The following is a 24119-nucleotide window of genomic DNA, read 5'->3' on the forward strand; positions in this document are numbered from 1 at the left end:
ATCTCTTACATCACTTAGGTATTTTTAATTTGTGCGAGAGTGTGAGTGCTGCGTTAATGTGTCTTGTAAGTAGTGCATTGGATAATATCCATACATCATAAGAGAAAGGTGAAGCCCAGGGGTGTTTAGGGGTTGTGTGAGTGAATGGTGATGAATTATTTGGTTTACAGCTGTTTCACTGGTTTAGGAACTCTTATGTGCATGCACTGTTTCTACAGCACCTAGTCTTCTCCGGAGGTCGCCCTCCTTGATACTGGCCAGGCCCATAAAAATGCTTAGCTTCCACGATCGGACGAGAGTGGGCGTTCCATTTTGGTATGGCTGTAGTCTACTTAGCACCAGTTCACCAGAGGTTTTTTCACAACTGAAATGTAACCTAGAAATAAGAATAAAGCGCCATTCCCAAACACCACAGTGTTTATTAGGGGGGGGAGAGGGGGGGGGGTTATCAAGAAATATTTAAGGATTTAAAGAAAAGGAGACATTTCATAGCTTTCGTTGAAACCAGCCGGATGCATCGTCCTCAATTGAAATATCCAAAACATTTCCCTTCTGGATAGCAGATTCGCCAGATCGCCACTTCTTTCGCCAAGTGTGACATGTTCTATGGCTTTGTATGTTAAGGCCTCAGGATTGGAGTTATGGTATAACAGGAAATGCTTAGAAACTGCATGTGTTTCCACCTTATTTTTGATGTTCCGAACGTGCTCTTGGATCCTCAGTTTTAGCTGTCTCTTTGTCTTCCCAATATATTTTTTACCACAATCACATTCCAGAAGGTAAATCACAGAGGTTGAATTGCAGTTCATGTATTCTTTTATCTTGAATTCTTTCATATCACCTGTTGCAGAGAAAGTCTTCCGGTTTGGATGTAAATACTTGCAGATGTTACAGTGTCCACACTTATAACTACCTACACACCTGATGAGGGGTTCTTTCTTGTTGTTTACGGATCTCAGCATGCTTGGTGCCACTAAGTCCTTAAGATTTTTGGACTTCTTAAAAATAATTTCAGGTTGTGGTGGTAATATGTCTTTTAAAACAGGGTCCATTAATAAGATGTTCCAATGAGTTTTCATTGATTGTCGGATGATTTTCTCATGTCTGCTGTAGGTCGTGATGAAAGCAGTGGAGTCCTTTTTCGTTTCCCTGTTCTTGTACATTAGAAGGTCATTTCTCTCCAAAGTTCTTGTCTTAGTGACCGCCTTGTCAAGAATGTTCATGGGATATTTCTTATCCAGGAATCTATTTCTGTATTTCTCCAGTTGGTCATTGCATTCCTCTATTTCGCTGCAATTCCTTCTGATTCTATGGAACTGGGAATAGGGGATGTTGTTTTTCCACTGTTTTAAGTGATTACTCCTGTAATCCAAGTAGCTGTTGGTGTCTACTGGTTTGATGTAATTCCTCGTGATGATTCTATTTTCTTTCCCCACCAGGATGAGGTCCAAGAATTCAATTTGTACCTTGTCAACTTTTGAAGTAAATGTGAGATTCAGTTCATTATGTGCCAGATATTCAGTAAAAAAATCATTAAAATCTTCCATTGTACCATCCCAGATCATCAGGATATCATCGATGTACCGCTTATAAAACACAATAAAATTCTTAAAAGGGTGATCATTGTAGATGTAAGTTTCCTCCCATCTTTTTGTCAGGGCGTACAGCAAAGTCACTTTGCTGTACGTCCTGCGAAAAGGTCTGCGGACCTAGAAACGTTGACATGTTTGGAATTATGCTGAATTATTAATACAGAGGATTCTTGATTTACACTGGAGTGTCGCCTCATTCTTATACGTAACACACTGGTGATTATTAATTTCTTTGGGAAGGCACCCTACATTTTGCAGTTTTGTCCTGAGTGCCAAGCTATTCTGCTGTGTGTGTGTGTGTGTGTGTGTGTGTGTGTGTGTAAATATATATATATATATATATATAAATTTAATTTTAGACCTTAGGGCGCCCTTGTTTTAAGTACCCCGGGCCCCCCGAAGCCTTAATCCGGCTCTGGGTCACACCTCCTGCTGTCACGTGGCAGCCTGCTGTAATGTTATAAGGTAGAACAAACATAGGCAAGGCTACCCACTCTGGGTAGGGTAATACTGTCGGATGCCTACCGAATACAACACTTTCTCAAGTGCATACAGTGCAAATAAGGTCAAAATATAGAAATAAAATTTCACTTAGCTGCCTGTGTCTGATCCTTTGCGACTGGGCTCTGCGTCGACCAGGAGTTGACTGTCATAATTTTCTCTCCGCGTTGTGAAGAGAATAATATTCGGACTCCTTGAGAGGATCGAAACCAACTCGTCACGGCCAATCTAGAGCTTAATCAACAGAGCGACCAGCACATGTTAAGAATACCATTATTTCAGCATTCATTTATAAACATCCTGCAACACACAATAAAACACATATATCCAACTCATGCATATATAAACCCATATCTACATATATAAACATATAGACATAACCTATATGCAAGTGGATTGCCCCGACCAGCCAGGTCCCTAGAGACAGTAATGTGTTGTGAATGTGTATGATCATGTACTGACATGCTCCCGATGTGGATCTACCTGGAACGTTATGGTCGACAGAAATCTTTAGTAAATGTCGACAGCAAGGGATAGTAATCGGGCAAAAAATAATACTAACTGGGAACCCCGAGAGGTCTGAGGGAAGCATACAAATACAATTTTGATAAGACTCCCCCCACAAACACCTGAATATATACATATATATATAGGTACAAGGCAATAACTGCCTGACAATTTTTTACCCAGGAAATACTGTTGATGCCGACAGGGCATCCACAAACCACTGTGACTTCCCGAATGTGTTAACTGTTTTAAGCACACCAAAACCAACTTGGTAATACTTAATTTTCCGAATCAAGTACCGCCGTGTGTCGGCGCAGCCACCAGATATCCCCACAACCGCTCGTAATTAAGCCCCCACACCCGTCGACACATGTCGACAACCAATAGTGGGTAAATTAACAGGGAAACAGTGAATGTATGTATTACAACATGGATTATGCATCCGTTATCCAACATAATGCTATATGACAACCATATAGCAGTAAAAACACTGTGCCCCCCCTCCATCTTACAATACAGTAAGTTCTGGCGGGAATGTGAGGGAAATGGCGCTGACTCCGTTCTTAGGACTAAGCTACGCCTCCTCCCAGCGCTTTCTCGCCCCTTAAGTGAGATAAATATAGTCTGGGCCCTTATATAGTGTAAATCCACTATATATATATATATATATATATATATATATATATATATTAGAGATGAGCGCCTGAATTTTTTCGGGTTTTGTGTTTTGGTTTTGGGTTCGGTTCCGCGGCCGTGTTTTGGGTTCGAACGCGTTTTGGCAAAACCTCACCGAATTTTTTTTGTCGGATTCGGGTGTGTTTTGGATTCGGGTGTTTTTTTCCAAAAACACTAAAAAACAGCTTAAATCATAGAATTTGGGGGTCATTTTGATCCCAAAGTATTATTAACCTCAAAAACCATAATTTACACTCATTTTCAGTCTATTCTGAATACCTCACACCTCACAATATTATTTTTAGTCCTAAAATTTGCACCGAGGTCGCTGTGTGAGTAAGATAAGCGACCCTAGTGGCCGACACAAACACCGGGCCCATCTAGGAGTGGCACTGCAGTGTCACGCAGGATGTCCCTTCCAAAAAACCCTCCCCAAACAGCACATGACGCAAAGAAAAAAAGAGGCGCAATGAGGTAGCTGTGTGAGTAAGATTAGCGACCCTAGTGGCCGACACAAACACCGGGCCCATCTAGGAGTGGCACTGCAGTGTCACGCAGGATGGCCCTTCCAAAAAACCCTCCCCAAACAGCACATGACGCAAAGAAAAAAAGAGGCGCAATGAGGTAGCTGTGTGAGTAAGATTAGCGACCCTAGTGGCCGACACAAACACCGGGCCCATCTAGGAGTGGCACTGCAGTGTCACGCAGGATGGCCCTTCCAAAAAACCCTCCCCAAACAGCACATGACGCAAAGAAAAAAAGAGGCGCAATGAGGTAGCTGACTGTGTGAGTAAGATTAGCGACCCTAGTGGCCGAAACAAACACCGGGCCCATCTAGGAGTGGCACTGCAGTGTCACGCAGGATGTCCCTTCCAAAAAACCCTCCCCAAACAGCACATGACGCAAAGAAAAAAAGAGGCGCAATGAGGTAGCTGTGTGAGTAAGATTAGCGACCCTAGTGGCCGACACAAACACCGGGCCCATCTAGGAGTGGCACTGCAGTGTCACGCAGGATGGCCCTTCCAAAAAACCCTCCCCAAACAGCACATGACGCAAAGAAAAAAAGAGGCGCAATGAGGTAGCTGTGTGAGTAAGATTAGCGACCCTAGTGGCCGACACAAACACCGGGCACATCTAGGAGTGGCACTGCAGTGTCACGCAGGATGTCCCTTCCAAAAAACCCTCCCCAAACAGCACATGACGCAAAGAAAAAAAGAGGCGCAATGAGGTAGCTGACTGTGTGAGTAAGATTAGCGACCCTAGTGGCCGACACAAACACCGGGCCCATCTAGGAGTGGCACTGCAGTGTCACGCAGGATGTCCCTTCCAAAAAACCCTCCCCAAACAGCACATGACGCAAAGAAAAAAAGAGGCGCAATGAGGTAGCTGACTGTGTGAGTAAGATTAGCGACCCTAGTGGCCGACACAAACACCGGGCCCATCTAGGAGTGGCACTGCAGTGTCACGCAGGATGTCCCTTCCAAAAAACCCTCCCCAAACAGCACATGACGCAAAGAAAAAAAGAGGCGCAATGAGGTAGCTGACTGTGTGAGTAAGATTAGCGACCCTAGTGGCCGACACAAACACCGGGCCCATCTAGGAGTGGCACTGCAGTGTCACGCAGGATGTCCGTTCCAAAAAACCCTCCCCAATCAGCACATGATGCAAAGAAAAAGAAAAGAAAAAAGAGGTGCAAGATGGAATTGTCCTTGGGCCCTCCCACCCACCCTTATGTTGTATAAACAAAACAGGACATGCACACTTTAACCAACCCATCATTTCAGTGACATGGTCTGCCACACGACTGTGACTGATATGACGGGTTGGTTTGGACCCCCCCCAAAAAAGAAGCAATTAATCTCTCCTTGCACAAACTGGCTCTACAGAGGCAAGATGTCCACCTCATCTTCACCCTCCGATATATCACCGTGTACATCCCCCTCCTCACAGATTATCAATTCGTCCCCACTGGAATCCACCATCTCAGCTCCCTGTGTACTTTGTGGAGGCAATTGCTGCTGGTCAATGTCTCCGCGGAGGAATTGATTATAATTCATTTTAATGAACATCATCTTCTCCACATTTTCTGGATGTAACCTCGTACGCCGATTGCTGACAAGGTGAGCGGCGGCACTAAACACTCTTTCGGAGTACACACTTGTGGGAGGGCAACTTAGGTAGAATAAAGCCAGTTTGTGCAAGGGCCTCCAAATTGCCTCTTTTTCCTGCCAGTATAAGTACGGACTGTGTAACGTGCCTACTTGGATGCGGTCACTCATATAATCCTCCACCATTCTATCAATGTTGAGAGAATCATATGCAGTGACAGTAGACGACATGTCCGTAATATTTTCAGGTCCTTCAGTCCGGACCAGATGTCAGCATCAGCAGTCGCTCCAGACTGCCCTGCATCACCGCCAGCGGGTGGGCTCGGAATTCTGAGCCTTTTCCTCGCACCCCCAGTTGCGGGAGAATGTGAAGGAGGAGATGTTGACAGGTCGCGTTCCGCTTGACTTGACAATTTTCTCACCAGCAGGTCTTTCAACCCCAGCAGACCTGTGTCTGCCGGAAAGAGAGATCCAAGGTAGGCTTTAAATCTAGGATCGAGCACGGTGGCCAAAATGTAGTGCTCTGATTTCAACAGATTGACCACCCGTGAATCCTTGTTAAGCGAATTAAGGTCTGCATCCACAAGTCCCACATGCCTAGCGGAATCGCTCCCTTTTAGCTCTTTCTTCAATGCCTCCAGCTTCTTCTGCAAAAGCCTGATGAGGGGAATGACCTGACTCAGGCTGGCAGTGTCTGAACTGACTTCACGTGTGGCAAGTTCAAAGGGCATCAGAACCTTGCACAACGTTGAAATCATTCTCCACTGCACTTGAGACAGGTGCATTCCACCTACTATATCGTGCTCAATTGTATAGGCTTGAATGGCCTTTTGCTGCTCCTCCAACCTCTGAAGCATATAGAGGGTTGAATTCCACCTCGTTACCACTTCTTGCTTCAGATGATGGCAGGGCAGGTTCAGTAGTTTTTGGTGGTGCTCCAGTCTTCTGTACGTGGTGCCTGTACGCCGAAAGTGTCCCGCAATTTTTCTGGCCACCGACAGCATCTCTTGCACGCCCCTGTCGTTTTTTAAAAAATTCTGCACCACCAAATTCAAGGTATGTGCAAAACATGGGACGTGCTGGAATTTGCCCATATTTAATGCACACACAATATTGCTGGTGTTGTCCGATGCCACAAATCCACAGGAGAGTCCAATTGGGGTAAGCCATTCCGCGATGATCTTCCTCAGTTGCCGTAAGAGGTTTTCAGCTGTGTGCGTATTCTGGAAAGCGGTGATACAAAGCGTAGCCTGCCTAGGAAAGAGTTGGCGTTTGCGAGATGCTGCTACTGGTGCCGCCGCTGCTGTTCTTGCGGCGGGAGTCCATACATCTACCCAGTGGGCTGTCACAGTCATATAGTCCTGACCCTGCCCTGCTCCACATTGGGTACAACTGCATTTTTTAGGACACTGGTGAGTCTTTTTCTGACGTCCGTGTACATTCTCGGTATCGCCTGCCTAGAGAAGTGGAACCTAGATGGTATTTGGTAACGGGGGCACACTGCCTCAATAAATTGTCTAGTTCCCTGTGAACTAACGGCGGATACCGGACGCACGTCTAACACCAACATAGTTGTCAAGGACTCAGTTATCCGCTTTGCAGTAGGATGACTGCTGTGATATTTCATCTTCCTCGCAAAGGACTGTTGAACAGTCAATTGCTTACTGGAAGTAGTACAAGTGGGCTTACGACTTCCCCTCTGGGATGACCATCGACTCCCAGCGGCAACAACAGCAGCGCCAGCAGCAGTAGGCGTTACACGCAAGGATGCATCGGAGGAATCCCAGGCAGGAGAGGACTCGTCAGAATTGCCAGTGACATGGCCTGCAGGACTATTGGCATTCCTGGGGAAGGAGGAAATTGACACTGAGGGAGTTGGTGGGGTGGTTTGCGTGAGCTTGGTTACAAGAGGAAGGGATTTACTGGTCAGTGGACTGCTTCCGCTGTCACCCAAAGTTTTTGAACTTGTCACTGACTTATTATGAATGCGCTGCAGGTGACGTATAAGGGAGGATGTTCCGAGGTGGTTAACGTCCTTACCCCTACTTATTACAGCTTGACAAAGGGAACACACGGCTTGACACCTGTTGTCCGCATTTCTGGTGAAATACCTCCACACCGAAGAGCTGATTTTTTTGGTATTTTCACCTGGCATGTCAACGGCCATATTCCTCCCACGGACAACAGGTGTCTCCCCGGGTGCCTGACTTAAACAAACCACCTCACCATCAGAATCCTCCTGGTCAATTTCCTCCCCAGCGCCAGCAACACCCATATCCTCCTCATCCTGGTGTACTTCAACACTGACATCTTCAATCTGACTATCAGGAACTGGACTGCGGGTGCTCCTTCCAGCACTTGCAGGGGGCGTGCAAATGGTGGAAGGCGCATGCTCTTCACGTCCAGTGTTGGGAAGGTCAGGCATCGCAACCGACACAATTGGACTCTCCTTGTGGATTTGGGATTTCAAAGAACGCACAGTTCTTTGCGGTGCTTTTGCCAGCTTGAGTCTTTTCAGTTTTCTAGCGAGAGGCTGAGTGCTTCCATCCTCATGTGAAGCTGAACCACTAGCCATGAACATAGGCCAGGGCCTCAGCCGTTCCTTGCCACTCCGTGTGGTAAATGGCATATTGGCAAGTTTACGCTTCTCCTCCGACAATTTTATTTTAGGTTTTGGAGTCCTTTTTTTACTGATATTTGGTGTTTTGGTTTTGACATGCTCTGTACTATGCCATTGGGCATCGGCCTTGGCAGACGACGTTGCTGGCATTTCATCGTCTCGGCCATGACTAGTGGCAGCAGCTTCAGCACGAGGTGGAAGTGGATCTTGATCTTTCCCTAATTTTGGAACCTCAACATTTTTGTTCTCCATATTTTAATAGGCACAACTAAAAGGCACCTCAGGTAAACAATGGAGATGGATGGATTGGATACTAGTATACAATTATGGACGGGCTGCCGAGTGCCGACACAGAGGTAGCCACAGCCGTCAACTACCGCACTGTACTGTGTCTGCTGCTAATATATAGACTGGTTGATAAAGAGATAGTATACTCGTAACTAGTATGTATGTATAAAGAAAGAAAAAAAACCACGGTTAGGTGGTATATACAATTATGGACGGGCTGCCGAGTGCCGACACAGAGGTAGCCACAGCCGTGAACTACCGCACTGTACTGTGTCTGCTGCTAATATATAGACTGGTTGATAAAGAGATAGTATACTCGTAACTAGTATGTATGTATAAAGAAAGAAAAAAAAACCACGGTTAGGTGGTATATACAATTATGGACGGGCTGCCGAGTGCCGACACAGAGGTAGCCACAGCCGTGAACTACTGTACTGTGTCTGCTGCTAATATATAGACTGGTTGATAAAGAGATAGTATACTCGTAACTAGTATGTATGTATAAAGAAAGAAAAAAAAACCACGGTTAGGTGGTATATACAATTATGGACGGGCTGCCGAGTGCCGACACAGAGGTAGCCACAGCCGTGAACTACCGCACTGTACTGTGTCTGCTGCTAATATATAGACTGGTTGATAAAGAGATAGTATACTCGTAACTAGTATGTATGTATAAAGAAAGAAAAAAAAACCACGGTTAGGTGGTATATACAATTATGGACGGGCTGCCGAGTGCCGACACAGAGGTAGCCACAGCCGTGAACTACCGCACTGTACTGTGTCTGCTGCTAATATATAGACTGGTTGATAAAGAGATAGTATACTCGTAACTAGTATGTATGTATAAAGAAAGAAAAAAAAACCACGGTTAGGTGGTATATACAATTATGGACGGGCTGCCGAGTGCCGACACAGAGGTAGCCACAGCCGTGAACTACCGCACTGTACTGTGTCTGCTGCTAATATATAGACTGGTTGATAAAGAGATAGTATACTCGTAACTAGTATGTATGTATAAAGAAAGAAAAAAAAACCACGGTTAGGTGGTATATACAATTATGGACGGGCTGCCGAGTGCCGACACAGAGGTAGCCACAGCCGTGAACTACCGCACTGTACTGTGTCTGCTGCTAATATATAGACTGGTTGATAAAGAGATAGTATACTCGTAACTAGTATGTATGTATAAAGAAAGAAAAAAAAACCACGGTTAGGTGGTATATACAATTATGGACGGGCTGCCGAGTGCCGACACAGAGGTAGCCACAGCCGTGAACTACCGCACTGTACTGTGTCTGCTGCTAATATATAGACTGGTTGATAAAGAGATAGTATACTCGTAACTAGTATGTATGTATAAAGAAAGAAAAAAAAACCACGGTTAGGTGGTATATACAATTATGGACGGGCTGCCGAGTGCCGACACAGAGGTAGCCACAGCCGTGAACTACCGCACTGTACTGTGTCTGCTGCTAATATATAGACTGGTTGATAAAGAGATAGTATACTCGTAACTAGTATGTATGTATAAAGAAAGAAAAAAAAACCACGGTTAGGTGGTATATACAATTATGGACGGGCTGCCGAGTGCCGACACAGAGGTAGCCACAGCCGTGAACTACCGCACTGTACTGTGTCTGCTGCTAATATATAGACTGGTTGATAAAGAGATAGTATACTCGTAACTAGTATGTATGTATAAAGAAAGAAAAAAAAACCACGGTTAGGTGGTATATACAATTATGGACGGGCTGCCGAGTGCCGACACAGAGGTAGCCACAGCCGTGAACTACCGCACTGTACTGTGTCTGCTGCTAATATATAGACTGGTTGATAAAGAGATAGTATGCTCGTAACTAGTATGTATGTATAAAGAAAGAAAAAAAAACCACGGTTAGGTGGTATATACAATTATGGACGGGCTGCCGAGTGCCGACACAGAGGTAGCCACAGCCGTGAACTACCGCACTGTACTGTGTCTGCTGCTAATATATAGACTGGTTGATAAAGAGATAGTATACTCGTAACTAGTATGTATGTATAAAGAAAGAAAAAAAAACCACGGTTAGGTCACTGGTATATACAATTATGGACGGGCTGCCGAGTGCCGACACAGAGGTAGCCACAGCCGTGAACTACCGCACTGTACTGTGTCTGCTGCTAATATAGACTGGTTGATAAAGAGATAGTATACTACTAATATTATATACTGGTGGTCAGGTCACTGGTCACTAGTCACACTGGCAGTGGCACTCCTGCAGCAAAAGTGTGCACTGTTTAATTTTAATATAATATTATGTACTCCTGGCTCCTGCTATAACCTATAACTGGCACTGCAGTAGTGCTCCCCAGTCTCCCCCACAATTATAAGCTGTGTGAGCTGAGCAGTCAGACAGATATATAATATATATAGATGATGCAGCACACTGGCCTGAGCCTGAGCAGTGCACACAGATATGGTATGTGACTGACTGAGTCACTGTGTGTATCGCTTTTTTCAGGCAGAGAACGGATATATTAAATAAACTGCACTGTGTGTCTGGTGGTCACTCACTATATAATATATTATGTACTCCTGGCTCCTGCTATAACCTATAACTGGCACTGCAGTAGTGCTCCCCAGTCTCCCCCACAATTATAAGCTGTGTGAGCTGAGCAGTCAGACAGATATATATAATATTATATATAGATAATAGATGATGCAGCACACTGGCCTGAGCCTGAGCAGTGCACACAGATATGGTATGTGACTGAGTCACTGTGTGCTGTGTATCGCTTTTTTCAGGCAGAGAACGGATTATATTATGTACTCCTGGCTCCTGCTATAACCTATAACTGGCACTGCAGTAGTGCTCCCCAGTCTCCCCCACAATTATAAGCTGTGTGAGCTGAGCAGTCAGACAGATATATATAATATTATATATAGATAATAGATGATGCAGCACACTGGCCTGAGCCTGAGCAGTGCACACAGATATGGTATGTGACTGAGTCACTGTGTGCTGTGTATCGCTTTTTTCAGGCAGAGAACGGATTATAAATAAAAGTGGTGGTCACTGGTCACTATCAGCAAAACTCTGCACTGTACACTACTGAGTACTCCTAATGCTCCCCAAAATTAGTAAATCAAGTGTCTCTCTAATCTATTCTAATTCTAAACGGAGAGGACGCCAGCCACGTCCTCTCCCTATCAATCTCAATGCACGTGTGAAAATGGCGGCGACGCGCGGCTCCTTATATAGAATCCGAGTCTCGCGATAGAATCCGAGCCTCGCGAGAATCCGACAGCGTCATGATGACGTTCGGGCGCGCTCGGGTTAACCGAGCAAGGCGGGAAGATCCGAGTCGCTCGGACCCGTGAAAAAAAACATGAAGTTCTGGCGGGTTCGGATTCAGAGAAACCGAACCCGCTCATCTCTAATATATATATATATATATATACTCAAACACTGCCGTTCAGGGCGCCCCCCGTGCATCCTGGACCCAAGTAAACCGTTGGTGTGTGTAAGCACCGACGCGGCGCACGACCGCCCTTATGCCCGGCGGTATCGCGTGTGGCGCCGGGGACCAATATATATGAATAAACAATGCAGCCCAGGATGCCCCCCTCCCTCCTGGCGCCATGCACCCATGGAGCTGGCGTCGGGGGAGAAATGGCGCGTAACGCGCTGGAACACGCTGGCGGGGTCCGGGGCACAGAGCCTCGTCACTGCCAGTTAACCTCACACTGTCCTTAATATGCTGCCCAGGGCACTCCCCCCCCCAGCGCCCTGCACCCGATAGAGCCGGCGGCGGGGAGGAAACGGCGCGTAGTGCGCTACAATGTGCTGCCGGGGGTCCGGGACATGGAGCCTCGGCACCGCGAGACTGATCATAAACAGTCCATCAGATTCTAAAATGCTGCCCAGAGCGCTCCCCCCCCAGCGCCCTGCACCCGTGGGAGCTGGGTGCGGGGAGGAATGGCGCACAGTGCGCTGTTATATGCTGGCGGGGGTAGGAGAGACAGTGCCCCAGCACCAATCTGCTTTAATGCCAGCCTTAAAAGAAAACAGTAACCTGCTGCCCAGGGCGCTCCCCCCCCCGCGCGCCCTGCACCCTGTGAGTGCGTTGGTGTGTGGGAGCATGGAGTGTAGCACGATCTGTTACCTCCGTTACTGAAGTCTTCTGCCGTCACTGAAGTCTTCTGTTCTTCACATACTCACCCGGCTTCTTTCATCTGGCTTCTGTGAGGGGGGTGACGGCGTGGCTCCGGGAACAAGCAGCTAGGCGCACCAAGTGATCGAACCCTCTGGAGCTAATGGTGTCCAGTAGCTGAGAAGCAGAGCCTTTAAACTAAGTAGAAGTAGGCCCTGCTTCTCTCCCCTCACTCCCACGCTGCAGGGAGCCTGTAGCCAGCAGGTCTGCCTGAAAATAAAAAACCTAACAAAGTCTTTCAGAGAAACTCAGGAGAGCTCCCCTAGTGTGTGATCCATCACTCCTGGGCACAAAGTCTAACTGAGGTCTGGAGGAGGGGCATAGAGGGAGGAGCCAGTTCACACCCAGTTTAAGTCTTTATAGTGTGCCCAAGCTCCTGCGGATCCGTCTATACCCCATGGTCCTTTTGGAGTCCCCAGCATCCTCTAGGATGTATGAGAAACTTTTATAAAATATTCAAAAGACGTTCACATAGCTCCATATAAAGTGCATGTATCCGGAATAAGGACAATCATAGAGGTATACAAGCCTGCCAGGGTGGTCACAGATATAGCCAAGTCCCACAAATTCCGGTAAGCGTCAGCATGGTGTCAACAGCTGTTTCGGTGCACTATGAGCAGCTTCATCCAGGGCACTGAAACAGCTGTTGACACCATGCTGACGCTTACCGGAATTTGTGTGCGGCCAGTTTTTTTTCTTTCTTTCTCTTTCTTTCTCTCTCTCTCTCTTTCTATATATATATATATATATATATATATATATATGTATATATATATATTTATTTAGTTTTGGGGGTATGAGCCTTTAAAAAAAATCTAGAAAGGCTAGACAGATGAGTAGCTCTTAAAAGGGAGAAGCAAATCAATTATGTTAGTGTTACATAATGATAATAAATGATCTGAACAGAGAATTGCTAGAAGTCATTTTTTACTGAAAGCACTCTCTGTGGGTGCAGCTCTGCACTGCTGTTGTCTGTTGGAGGTGTGCCACTAGCAAAATCTGATCCTGTCAAAACACAAAATAAACTGTTAAGAGGTAATGTGCTGCAATGATATCTCAGTGGTGGTAGTTTTGTTTAAAGCATTGGCCCTCATTCCGAGTTGATCGGTCGCAAGGCGAATTTAGCAGAGTTACACACGCTAAGCCGCCGCCTACTGGGAGTGAATCTTAGCTTCTTAAAATTGCGACCGATGTATTCGCAATATTGCGATTACTAACTATTTAGCAGTTTCAGAGTAGCTTCAGACTTACTCTGCCTGTGCGATCAGTTCAGTGCTTGTCGTTCCTGTTTGACGTCACAAACACACCCAGCGTTCGCCCAGGCACTCCCACCGTTTCTCCGGCCACTCCTGCGTTTTTTCCGGAAACGGTAGCGTTTTCAGCCACACGCCCCTGAAACGCCGTGTTTCCGCCCAGTAACACCCATTTCCTGTCAATCACATTACGATCGCCGGAGCGATGAAAAAGCCATGAGTAAAATTACTTTCTACATAGCAAAGTTACTTGGCGCAGTCGCAGTGCGAACATTGCGCATGCGTACTAAGCGGATTTTCATTGCGATGCGATGAAAAATACCGAGCGAACAACTCGGAATGAGGGCCATTATTCTGTGCCCTACTCAGTATTAATATTTTATATAAGTGATACTCTGTTCCAAAAATAAGCTGCCAGTGAAGTATCTGCGATGCCGTAACCTTTTCCGTTCTCCATTGAAAGAGAATTTCCACCTCAGTAACACAAATCCCCGACAATTCACCTTTTCTCGAAGTAATTTTACTGGACGTATAGAGCTGCGTATGCATTAGGCACATCAGAGCATCTGCCTCTGTACCAACCTGCAAAAAAAGAACGCAAACTAAATTTTGTGCTACTACCTGGGACTTCCAGCAATAGAACTGTACGGCTTGCAGTGTGTACATAGGGACTGATAAAGAGAACTGTGCTAATACATTCGCAGCTGCAATTCCTTGTGCAGGGGATGTGCAGACGTGCTACCGCTGTAGCTGCTTGTAAAAGTACCAACATGTGCAGTGGGCTCAACTCTGTAAATATCGGCATAATGTACATCTCTGAATCAGGACCAAATTACGATTAACGGCTGTTAACTTACCAGCCCTGTTCTCTAGTGATGAGCGGGTTCGGTTCCTCGAAATCCGAACCCGCCCGAACTTCAGCTTTTTTTACACGGATCCGAGCGACTCGGATCTTCCCGCCTTGCTCGGTTAACCCGAGCGCGCCCGAACGTCATCATGACGCTGTCGGATTCTCGCGAGGCTCGGATTCTATCGCGAGACTCGGATTCTATATAAGGAGCCGCGCGTCGCCGCCATTTTACACGTGCATTGAGATTGATAGTGAGAGGACGTGGCTGGCGTCCTCTCCGTTTAGAGAAGAAATAGATAGGAGAGTGAGAGTGAGACAGTGACACTTCATTTACTGGAGCTTAGGAGGAGTACTCAGACAGAGAGTGCAGAATTTTGCTGATAGTATTAGTTAGTTATACTAGTGACTGACCAGTGACCACCAGTGCAGTTTTATATTATTTAATATAATCCGTTCTCTGCCTGAAAAAACGATACACAGTGACTCAGTCACATACCATATCTGTGCTCAGCCCAGTGTGCTGCTGCATCATCTATGTATAATATCTGACTGTGCTCACACAGCGTAATTGTGGGGGAGACTGGGGAGCAGTTAGGTTATAGCAGGAGCCAGGAGTACATATTAAAATTAAACAGTGCACACTTTTTTTCTGCAGGAGTGCCACTGCCAGTGTGACTGACCAGTGACCTGACCACCAGTATATAGTATACTATATTGTATTGTGAATGTCTGCCTGTAAAAGTTAAACACACGTCGTGTGACTTGTGTGGTGTTTTTTTATTCTATAAAATAAAAAACTCATTCTGCTGACAGACAGTGTCCAGCAGGTCCGTCATTATATAATATATACCTGTCCGGCTGCAGTAGTGATATATATATATTTTTTATATCATTATTTATCATCCAGTCGCAGCAGACACAGTACGGTAGTTCACGGCTGTAGCTACCTCTGTGTCGGCACTCGGCAGTCCATCCATAATTGTATACCACCTACCCGTTGTTTTTTTTTTCTTTCTTCTTTATACATACTACATCTCATTATCATCCAGTCTATATTAGCAGCAGACACAGTACAGTACGGTAGTCCACGGCTGTAGCTACCTCTGTGTCGGCACTCGGCAGTCCGTCCATAATTGTATACCACCTACCCGTGGTTTTTTTTTCTTTCTTCTTTATACATACTACATCTCATTATCAACCAGTCTATATTAGCAGCAGACACAGTACGGTAGTCCACGGCTGTAGCTACCTCTGTGTCGGCACTCGGCAGTCCATCCATAATTGTATACCACCTACCCGTGGTTTTTTTTTCTTTCTTCTTTATACATACTACATCTCATTATCATCCAGTCTATATTAGCAGCAGACACAGTACAGTACGGTAGTCCACGGCTGTAGCTACCTCTGTGTCGGCACTCGGCAGTCCATCCATAATTGTATACCACCTACCCGTGTTTTTTTTTTCTTTCTTCTTTATACATACATACTACATCTCTTTATCAACCAGTCTATATTAGCAGCAGACACAGTACGGTAGTCCACGGCTGTAGCTACCTCTGTGTCGGCACTCGGCAGTCCATCCATAATTGTATACCACCTACCCGTGGTTTTTTTTTCTTTCTTCTTTATACATACATACTACATCTCTTTATCAACCAGTCTATATTAGCAGCAGACAGAGTACGGTAGTCCACGGCTGTAGCTACCTCTGTGTCGGCACTCGGCAGTCCGTCCATAATTGTATACCACCTACCCGTGTTTTTTTTTCTTTCTTCTTTATACATACATACTACATCTCTTTATCAACCAGTCTATATTAGCAGCAGACACAGTACGGTAGTCCACGGCTGTAGCTACCTCTGTGTCGGCACTCGGCAGTCCATCCATAATTGTATACCACCTACCCGTGGTTTTTTTTTCTTTCTTCTTTATACATACATACTACATCTCATTATCAACCAGTCTATATTAGCAGCAGACACAGTACGGTAGTCCACGGCTGTAGCTACCTCTGTGTCGGCACTCGGCAGTCCATACATAATTGTATACCACCTACCCGTGGTTTTTTTTTCTTTCTTCTTTATACATACATACTACATCTCATTATCAACCAGTCTATATTAGCAGCAGACACAGTACGGTAGTCCACGGCTGTAGCTACCTCTGTGTCGGCACTCTGCAGTCCATCCATAATTGTATACCACCTACCCGTGGTTTTTTTTTCTTTCTTCTTTATACATACATACTACATCTCATTATCAACCAGTCTATATTAGCAGCAGACACAGTACGGTAGTCCACGGCTGTAGCTACCTCTGTGTCGGCACTCGGCAGTCCGTCCATAATTGTATACCACCTACCCGTGGTTTTTTTTTCTTTCTTCTTTATACATACATACTACATCTCTTTATCAACCAGTCTATATTAGCAGCAGACACAGTACGGTAGTCCACGGCTGTAGCTACCTCTGTGTCGGCACTCGGCAGTCCGTCCATAATTGTATACCACCTACCCGTGGTTTTTTTTTTCTTTCTTCTTTATACATACATACTACATCTCTTTATCAACCAGTCTATATTAGCAGCAGACACAGTACGGTAGTCCACGGCTGTAGCTACCTCTGTGTCGGCTCTCGGCAGTCCATCCATAATTGTATACCACCTACCCGTGGTTTTCTTTTCTTTCTTCTTTATACATACATACTACATCTCATTATCAACCAGTCTATATTAGCAGCAGACACAGTACGGTAGTCCACGGCTGTAGCTACCTCTGTGTCGGCACTCGGCAGTCCGTCCATAATTGTATACCCCCTACCCGTGGTTTTTTTTCTTTCTTCTTTATACATACATACTACATCTCATTATCATCCAGTCTATATTAGCATCAGACACAGTACAGTACAATAGTCCACGGCTGTAGCTACCTCTGTGTCGGCACTCGGCAGTCCATCCATAATTGTATACTAGTATCCATCCATCTCCATTGTTTACCTGAGGTGCCTTTTAGTTGTGCCTATTAAAATATGGAGAACAAAAATGTTGAGGTTCCAAAATTAGGGAAAGATCAAGATCCACTTCCACCTCGTGCTGAAGCTGCTGCCACTAGTCATGGCCGAGACGATGAAATGCCAGCAACGTCGTCTGCCAAGGCCGATGCCCAATGTCATAGTACAGAGCATGTCTAATCCAAAACACCAAATATCAGTAAAAAAAGGACTCCAAAACCTAAAATAAAATTGTCGGAGGAGAAGCGTAAACTTGCCAATATGCCATTTACCACACGGAGTGGCAAGGAACGGCTGAGGCCCTGGCCTATGTTCATGGCTAGTGGTTCAGCTTCACATGAGGATGGAGGCACTCAGCCTCTCGCTAGAAAAATGAAAAGACTCAAGCTGGCAAAAGCAGTAGCACCGCAAAGAACTGTGCGTTCTTCGAAATCCCAAATCCACAAGGAGAGTCCAATTGTGTCGGTTGCGATGCCTGACCTTCCCAACACTGGACGTGAAGAGCATGCGCCTTCCACCATTTGCACGCCCCCTGCAAGTGCTGGAAGGAGCACCCGCAGTCCAGTTCCTGATAGTCAGATTGAAGATGTCAGTGTTGAAGTACACCAGGATGAGGAGGATATGGGTGTTGCTGGCGCTGGGGAGGAAATTGACCAGGAGGATTCTGATGGTGAGGTGGTTTGTTTAAGTCAGGCACCCGGGGAGACACCTGTTGTCCGTGGGAGGAATATGGCCGTTGACATGCCTGGTGAAAATACCAAAAAAATCAGCTCTTCGGTGTGGAACTATTTCAACAGAAATGCGGACAACAGGTGTCAAGCCGTGTGTTCCCTTTGTCAAGCTGTAATAAGTAGGGGTAAGGACGTTAACCACCTCGGAACATCCTCCCTTATACGTCACCTGCAGCGCATTCATAATAAGTCAGTGACAAGTTCAAAAACTTTGGGTGACAGCGGAAGCAGTCCACTGACCAGTAAATCCCTTCCTCTTGTAACCAAGCTCACGCAAACCACCCCACCAACTCCCTCAGTGTCAATTTCCTCCTTCCCCAGGAATGCCAATAGTCCTGCAGGCCACGTCACTGGCAATTCTGACGATTCCTCTCCTGCCTGGGATTCCTCCGATGCATCCTTGCGTGTAACGCCTACTGCTGCTGGCGCTGCTGTTGTTGCTGCTGGGAGTCGATGGTCATCCCAGAGGGGAAGTCGTAAGACCACTTTTACTACTTCCACCAATCAATTGACTGTCCAACAGTCCTTTGCGAGGAAGATGAAATATCACAGCAGTCATCCTACAGCAAAGCGGATAACTGAGGCCTTGGCATCCTGGGTGGTGAGAAACGTGGTTCCGGTATCCATCATTACTGCAGAGCCAACTAGAGACTTGTTGGAGGTACTGTGTCCCCGGTACCAAATACCATCTAGGTTCCATTTCTCTAGGCAGGCGATACCGAAAATGTACACAGACCTCAGAAAAAGAGTCACCAGTGTCCTAAAAAATGCAGCTGTACCCAATGTCCACTTAACCACGGACATGTGGACAAGTGGAGCAGGGCAGGGTCAGGACTATATGACTGTGACAGCCCACTGGGTAGATGTATGGACTCCCGCCGCAAGAACAGCAGCGGCGGCACCAGTAGCAGCATCTCGCAAACGCCAACTCTTTCCTAGGCAGGCTACGCTTTGTATCACCGGTTTCCAGAATACGCACACAGCTGAAAACCTCTTACGGCAACTGAGGAAGATCATCGCGGAATGGCTTACCCCAATTGGACTCTCCTGTGGATTTGTGGCATCGGACAACGCCAGCAATATTGTGTGTGCATTAAATATGGGCAAATTCCAGCACGTCCCATGTTTTGCACATACCTTGAATTTGGTGGTGCAGAATTTTTTAAAAAACGACAGGGGCGTGCAAGAGATGCTGTCGGTGGCCAGAAGAATTGCGGGACACTTTCGGCGTACAGGCACCACGTACAGAAGACTGGAGCACCACCAAAAACTACTGAACCTGCCCTGCCATCATCTGAAGCAAGAAGTGGTAACGAGGTGGAATTCAACCCTCTATATGCTTCAGAGGTTGGAGGAGCAGCAAAAGGCCATTCAAGCCTATACAATTGAGCACGATATAGGAGGTGGAATGCACCTGTCTCAAGCGCAGTGGAGAATGATTTCAACGTTGTGCAAGGTTCTGATGCCCTTTGAACTTGCCACACGTGAAGTCAGTTCAGACACTGCCAGCCTGAGTCAGGTCATTCCCCTCATCAGGCTTTTGCAGAAGAAGCTGGAGACATTGAAGGAGGAGCTAACACGGAGCGATTCCGCTAGGCATGTGGGACTTGTGGATGGAGCCCTTAATTCGCTTAACAAGGATTCACGGGTGGTCAATCTGTTGAAATCAGAGCACTACATTTTGGCCACCATGCTCGATCCTAGATTTAAAGCCTACCTTGGATCTCTCTTTCCGGCAGACACAAGTCTGCTGGGGTTGAAAGACCTGCTGGTGAGAAAATTGTCAAGTCAAGCGGAACGCGACCTGTCAACATCTCCTCCTTCACATTCTCCCGCAACTGGGGGTGCGAGGAAAAGGCTCAGAATTCCGAGCCCACCCGCTGGCGGTGATGCAGGGCAGTCTGGAGCAACTGCTGATGCTGACATCTGGTCCGGACTGAAGGACCTGACAACGATTACGGACATGTCGTCTACTGTCACTGCATATGATTCTCTCAACATTGAAAGAATGGTGGAGGATTATATGAGTGACCGCATCCAAGTAGGCACGTCACACAGTCCGTACTTATACTGGCAGGAAAAAGAGGCAATTTGGAGGCCCTTGCACAAACTGGCTTTATTCTACCTAAGTTGCCCTCCCACAAGTGTGTACTCCGAAAGAGTGTTTAGTGCCGCCGCTCACCTTGTCAGCAATCGGCGTACGAGGTTACATCCAGAAAATGTGGAGAAGATGATGTTCATTAAAATGAATTATAATCAATTCCTCCGCGGAGACATTGACCAGCAGCAATTGCCTCCACAAAGTGCACAGGGAGCTGAGATGGTGGATTCCAGTGGGGACGAATTGATAATCTGTGAGGAATCTGATGTACACGGTGATATATCGGAGGATGATGATGAGGTGGACATCTTGCCTCTGTAGAGCCAGTTTGTGCAAGGAGAGATTAATTGCTTCTTTTTTGGGGGGGGTCCAAACCAACCCGTCATATCAGTCACAGTCGTGTGGCAGACCCTGTCACTGAAATGATGGGTTGGTTAAAGTGTGCATGTCCTGTTTATACAACATAAGGGTGGGTGGGAGGGCCCAAGGACAATTCCATCTTGCACCTCTTTTTTCTTTTCTTTTTCTTTGCGTCATGTGCTGTTTGGGGAGGGTTTTTTGGAAGGGCCATCCTGCGTGACACTGCAGTGCCACTCCTAGATGGGCCCGGTGTTTGTGTCGGCCACTAGGGTCGCTTATCTTACTCACACAGTCAGCTACCTCATTGCGCCTCTTTTTTTCTTTGCGTCATGTGCTGTTTGGGGAGGGTTTTTTGGAAGGGCCATCCTGCGTGACACTGCAGTGCCACTCCTAGATGGGCCCGGTGTTTGTGTCGGCCACTAGGGTCGCTTATCTTACTCACACAGTCAGCTACCTCATTGCGCCTCTTTTTTTCTTTGCGTCATGTGCTGTTTGGGGAGGGTTTTTTGGAAGGGACATCCTGCGTGACACTGCAGTGCCACTCCTAGATGGGCCCGGTGTTTGTGTCGGCCACTAGGGTCGCTTATCTTACTCACACAGTCAGCTACCTCATTGCGCCTCTTTTTTTATTTGCGTCATGTGCTGTTTGGGGAGGGTTTTTTGGAAGGGCCATCCTGCGTGACACTGCAGTGCCACTCCTAGATGGGCCCGGTGTTTGTGTCGGCCACTAGGGTCGCTTATCTTACTCACACAGTCAGCTACCTCATTGCGCCTCTTTTTTTCTTTGCGTCATGTGCTGTTTGGGGAGGGGTTTTTGGAAGGGACATCCTGCGTGACACTGCAGTGCCACTCCTAGATGGGCCCGGTGTTTGTGTCGGCCACTAGGGTCGCTTATCTTACTCACACAGTCAGCTACCTCATTGCGCCTCTTTTTTTCTTTGCGTCATGTGCTGTTTGGGGAGGGTTTTTTGGAAGGGACATCCTGCGTGACACTGCAGTGCCACTCCTAGATGGGCCCGGTGTTTGTGTCGGCCACTACGGTCGCTTATCTTACTCACACAGTCAGCTACCTCATTGCGCCTCTTTTTTTCTTTGCGTCATGTGCTGTTTGGGGAGGGTTTTTTGGAAGGGACATCCTGCGTGACACTGCAGTGCCACTCCTAGATGGGCCCGGTGTTTGTGTCGGCCACTTTGGTCGCTTATCTTACTCACACAGTCAGCTACCTCATTGCGCCTCTTTTTTTCTTTGCGTCATGTGCTGTTTGGGGAGGGTTTTTTGGAAGGGCCATCCTGCGTGACACTGCAGTGCCACTCCTAGATGGGCCCGGTGTTTGTGTCGGCCACTAGGGTCGCTTATCTTACTCACACAGTCAGCTACCTCATTGCGCCTCTTTTTTTCTTTGCGTCATGTGCTGTTTGGGGAGGGTTTTTTGGAAGGGACATCCTGCGTGACACTGCAGTGCCACTCCTAGATGGGCCCGGTGTTTGTGTCGGCCACTAGGGTCGCTTATCTTACTCACACAGCGACCTCGGTGCAAATTTTAGGACTAAAAATAATATTGTGAGGTGTGAGGTATTCAGAATAGACTGAAAATGAGTGTAAATTATGGTTTTTGAGGTTAACAATACTTTGGGATCAAAATGACCCCCAAATTCTATGATTTAAGCTGTTTTTTAGGGTTTTTTGAAAAAAACACCCGAATCCAAAACACACCCGAATCCGACAAAAAAAATTCGGTGAGGTTTTGCCAAAACGCGGTCGAACCCAAAACACGGCCGCGGAACCGAACCCAAAACCAAAACACAAAACCCGAAAAATTTCCGGCGCTCATCTCTACTGTTCTCTACTTTCTTCACTGGCTGCCTGTAACATGGAGAATTAATCTTAAAATCGGTTTTCTGACTTATTATTATTTATTAACAGTTTCTTATACAGCGCAGCATATTACGTTGCACTTTACAATTAGAACAACAGTAATAGAACAAAACTGTGTAAAAACAGACAGACATAGAGGTAGGAAGGCCCTGCTCGCAAGCTTACAATCTATAGGGAAATAGGCATTGATACACAAGGATTGATGCTACCTATTGCCAGTGCCGTAACTAGCCATTCTAGCGCTGTGTGCAAGAAACGACAGCGGCGCCCCCCCCCCCCATGTAAGACAGGGGCAGTGCGCGTCGGAGGCGCGTGAAAAATTTATAGGGGCGTGGCTTCACGGGGAAGGGGCGTAGCCACAAAATAACAGCAATTCATACTACGGTGCACAGTAGTCTACATTATTCAAATTACGCTGCACAGTAGCGCCACTACACCAGGTAGAGCCCCTTTTATACATTACAGCAGACAGCGTTCCCCTTTTTACACATTACGGCAGCCAGTCCCCCTCTTTACACATTGCGGCAGCCAGGCCCCCTCTTTACACATTGCGGCAGCCAGGCACCCTTTTTACACATTGCGGCAGCCAGACCCCTTTTTATACATTGTGGCAGCCAGTCCCCCTTTTTACACATTGCGGCAGCCAGGACCCCATTTTACACATTGCGGCAGCCAGGACCCCATTTTACACATTGCGGCAGCCAGGACCCCCCCTTTTTACACATTACGGCAGCCAGTCCCCCTCTTTACACATTGCGGCAGCCAGGCCCCCTCTTTACACATTGCGGCAGCCAGGCCCCTCTTTACACATTGCGGCAGCCAGGCCCCCTCTTTACACATTGTGGCAGCCAGGCACCCTTTTTACACATCGCGGCAGCCAGACCCCCTTTTTATACATTGTGGCAGCCAGTCCCCCTTTTTATACATTGTGGCAGCCAGTCCCCCTTTTTACACATTGCGGCAGCCAGGACCCCATTTTACACATTGCGGCAGCCAGTCCCCCTTTTTACACATTGCGGCAGCCAGTCCCCCTTTTTACACATTGCGGCAGCCAGGACCCCATTTTACACATTGCGGCAGCAAGGACCCCATTTTACACATTGCGGCAGCCAGTCCCCCTTTTTACACATTGCGGCAGCCAGGACCCCATTTTACACATTGCGGCAGCCAGGACCCCATTTTACACATTGCGGCAGCCAGTCCCCCTTTTTACACATTGCGGCAGCCAGGACCCCATTTTACACATTGCGGCATTGCGGCAGCCAGTCCCCCTTTTTACACATTGCAGCAGCCAGGACCCCATTTTACACATTGCGGCAGCCAGGACCCCATTTTACACATTGCGGCAGCCAGTCCCCCTTTTTACACATTGCGGCAGCCAGGACCCCATTTTACACATTGCGGCAGCCAGGGCCCCATTTTACACATTGCGGCAGCCAGTCCCCCTTTTTACACA

The 24119-nt window shown here is 46.8% G+C and overlaps 1 pseudogene; it reads right to left on the reverse strand.

Moving 5' to 3' along the window:
- Positions 1 to 209: 209 nt before the first annotated feature.
- LOC134959043 (5S ribosomal RNA) lies at positions 210 to 329 on the reverse strand (annotated as a pseudogene).
- Positions 330 to 24119: the final 23790 nt, after the last annotated feature.

The sequence above is a fragment of the Pseudophryne corroboree genome, chromosome 9 (assembly GCF_028390025.1).
Source record: "Pseudophryne corroboree isolate aPseCor3 chromosome 9, aPseCor3.hap2, whole genome shotgun sequence".
Taxonomy (NCBI): domain Eukaryota; kingdom Metazoa; phylum Chordata; class Amphibia; order Anura; family Myobatrachidae; genus Pseudophryne; species Pseudophryne corroboree.